General features: G+C 31.9%; 1 pseudogene; it reads left to right on the top strand.

Annotated features, from left to right (window-relative positions):
* Positions 1 to 2,692: 2,692 nt before the first annotated feature.
* Positions 2,693 to 2,809, top strand: LOC120583467 (uncharacterized; annotated as a pseudogene).
* Positions 2,810 to 3,897: the final 1,088 nt, after the last annotated feature.

Genomic DNA, 3,897 nt, shown 5'->3' with positions numbered 1-3,897 from the left:
TATTACAGTAACATAGAATTGTAAGGAGTGGAGCCTGATCTAGGACAGTAGTAATAAGCATGAAAGGGAGACAGAATCTCTCTATATGTATAAAGTAAAATTGAAAGGATGTGGTTATGGAATAAGGAATGTAGATTCTAAATTTCTAGTTTAGTGGAGAAGAAGATCCTGGAAATATCAGTTAAAAAAAAAGAGGGCAAATTTAGGATAATACTTAAGCAAATAAGACACATGAACACATTCTATGAATGAATATTTATTTATCTATCTTTTATTTACTTATTTATTATTTATTTATTTATTTACTTACTTATCTATTCATTCATTTATTTAAAAAATCTCGGTCAGTGCAGTGCTAGAAATTGAAGAATATATATACAGATATTAAGAATATCATGTAAGACAAGATAATTAATTTTACTGAGTTTTTAAGGTTATGTACGACTACTAGATATTGTGAGATATATATATATATATATATTTATATGGTGATTCTACCAATTTTGTATTATGTGCTCTGATGAATAGAAAGGATATTAAGGCTCAGAAATGTGAAATAATTTGCCAAAGTTCAAACATCTAGAAAGCGTCTGTGATAGAATTGTTTCACAGTGTCTGTAATAGAATTGTTTTGAGTTATTACATAATTTTTGGATATCCAAGGTTACTTACAGCTCTTGGCAGCTCTTCTCTTAGGCCCTATTAAGTATAAAACTCTGTGTATGGTATTTTTAGAACTTCTCTTAAGATTTTATTCTACAGATAAAGACTACCGCTTCTGGCTCCTTATTATATTAGATATGTATTAGGTATGTATAAAGGAGAGAATGAAAGAGAACAAGATGTAGTGGAGTAGAGAAAAGAAGGAGAGAGAGAGAGAGAGAGAGAGAGAGATTGGTCATCTACCAAAAAGCAAATTCTTTCCTTGAATTACAGAATTGCAGTATGTATGGGACAAAGAACTTTTCCCTTCAAAAACTGTTACCCTCCTGTAGCCACAGAGCATGCATCATAAATGTTATAGTTGTGATACACAGCTCAGAACCTTTTTAAGGAATGAAGAACTTATTCTCTCAGCTTTTGGAAGTGCTGCCAACCCTCTTTGAGGGTTGCTTTGGCTCAAGACAGATAGCTCACCCAAGATCAAGCCTCTTTCCAGCATCAGTCTGAATTTAATGCTTAATCAGCTTGAATGTATGAAAGCTCACAGTTTTCATCTCAACTTGAGAAACTCTGAAGGCTAGCACACGTGCCATGGGTCAGAGGAGGACTTCATGCCGCTGCATTGCAGCCCAGCTGCACCCTCTGTCCGATTTGGTTTTCTCTCCCTCCCTTTCCACGTGTGTTCCCAAGAGTTCTCCCTAATGAAGGTCATCCATTCTGAGCACTTCCTCAACAACTTCTTGGGGAACCCAACCTACTACTGCTAGTGATTGGGCTAAATTAAATAGGCATATAGATCAGTTTTGCTAATGAGATATGAAAGGCAATATGATGGAAAATATCTTTTCTTAGGTAAAAACACAGAACTGTGAGAAGAGAAGCCTCTTTTTCCAATCTCTACTCTGTTTAATGCCTGGCAGCTTTTCTTGGACCATGGAGATTAACCAAAAAAAAGGTGAATATGAATGCACCCATGTTATCAGTGAAACACTGGAAACCCCTACCTTTTGATATCTTATTATATGGAAAAATTAAATTTGATATAGATAAAATATTGTGTTACTAGCTTCTCTGCAACTTATAGCTAAAATCATACTACACTATATTGTAGTGAGAATATGTGTATATGTCAATACTGGAGGTCTAGTGTGGGAGTTGATTTCTCTACATATTTTGAATGTAGTGTTTAATGATCCACACCATCGACCTTCCTTAATCTTAGCATTTGTTGATTTTTATTTTGATGTATCACTAACTTTTAACCTTAGCAGTAGTTTTCTCCTTCTATATTTGTGTGTCGTGACTTACTTTAGTCTTCTGTAATGGTTAATTTTATGTGTCAAGTTGGCTATGCTCTTAAAGACCCAGATAGCTATCTGGTTAAATACTATATCTGGGTATATCTGGATAAAGAAGAGGTGGTACATATATACAATGGAATATTGCTCAAAGAAAGACAAATGCCATATGATTTCACTTACATGTGGATTCTAGAAAATAAAATGAACAAACAAATAGAAACAAACGAATAGATACAGAAAACATTTTGATGGTTGCCAAGTGGAAGGGGGATAGTTGTATTGGGTGAGAAAAGGGAAAGATAATTATAAAATAGTCATGGGGATGTAAAATATAGCATAAGAAATATAGTCAGTAATATTGTAATAACTATGTAATAAATAATGATTAGTTACCAGAAATTGTAGGGGTAACTAAGGGACTGACTATACAAAGAGATACAAAGTAACTTTTAGGGGTGGTCAAAATATTTTAAATTTTAATGGGATTTGAATTTATAACTGGATACATTTGTCAAAATTTATCAAGCTGTACATTATAGGACCACATTCACCATGACATATATTCATACCTATCATAATTTTAAAATAAATTATATATTTTTATAATTTTCAATTTATATTTATAAAATATTTAATAATAAGTATCTAATACTTTTCTCAAGGACCAAGAAGAGAAGAATGGATTTTTTCTTCAAAAGTATTTGTTTAAAATTATATAGATTAATCAAGTCTACGGCCATGCTACCCTGAACAAGCCCAATCCCATCTGATCTCAAAAGCTAAGCAGGGTTGGGCCTGGTTAGTACTTGGATGGGACCACCTAGGAAGGCCAGGTTCTGTAGGCATAAAAAATAAAAAAAATAAGGGATTGTAAACTGACTAGGTCCTTGCAATCTATGAGGTCAACCAAGGGTTGCCTCACCTAAAAAAATAAATAAATAAAAATAAAGAGTAAAATTATATAGGTTAATCAATCTTAAAATAACTTATTACAACTATTATACTTTTAAACAATATATACATTTTTCTGAGCAATTCAGAAGTGTGGGAAGCTAAGAACAATGTATATACGTCTTTGCATTGGCAATACATATGACGTTTAGTCTTGTATCAGATTAAATATGTTCTTGAGGTATTTCTGATTATAGCCCTATACATTCCCAAAAGACTCAGGCAAAGCAGGGAAGTCCTTGAACCCAGCAAAAGGATGAAGTGAACATCAATTCTTTTCTGACTCCTAACAGAATTTTCAAAGTGCAAGTTTGAAACTCCATGTCTCAATTTCTTAATTAAGTGCAAATCATCTGTTATGAGATCCCTGCAATAAAGAGAAACAAAACATAACAGAGCAAAATAAATGAAGATGTTCAAATTGGAAAAAAAAAATTAAGAAATTGCAATACTAAATAAATTGTAAAGAAATTACAATGCTAAATAAATATAAAGAAACATTTTGAGAGATATAAACTTTACTTTTATTTTGGATTTGCAACTGGTTTTCTCTGCATCAATTTTCTAAAACATATGAAACTATTTACCACCTCCGCAGATACTTATATTGCCATCTGGATTATTTTTTTAAAAACCCAGTTTCTAAACTTTTGGAAAAGATTTGTCCTACAAATGAGAGATTCTATTGCATTCATTGAAATGTAAACTTAAAGAGAAGAAATTTTTACTTGTATAATTATATTTCTCCTCCATCTATAAAAATTAAAATTGATATTATAAAATGATGTAAAAACTGAGAATTATGAATAGAAAGAGAATGTATGAAATAAAGAATATTTTAAAAATATCTTTCTTCAGAGAGTTTCAACATGCATATATACTATCTCATATTTTGTAATGCAAAGCAAACAATTCCACATTAAAATTAAGGCTGCGATTCAAAGGGAGCACACTTTGGAAGTTAGGGAGGCTCCAGAATATG

This window comes from Pteropus medius, unplaced genomic scaffold (assembly GCF_902729225.1).
Source record: "Pteropus medius unplaced genomic scaffold, Ma_sr-lr_union100, whole genome shotgun sequence".
NCBI classification, from domain to species: Eukaryota; Metazoa; Chordata; class Mammalia; order Chiroptera; family Pteropodidae; genus Pteropus; species Pteropus medius.
Note: the sequence above shows the minus strand (reverse complement) of the source record. Positions and strands in the feature narration are given on the sequence as shown.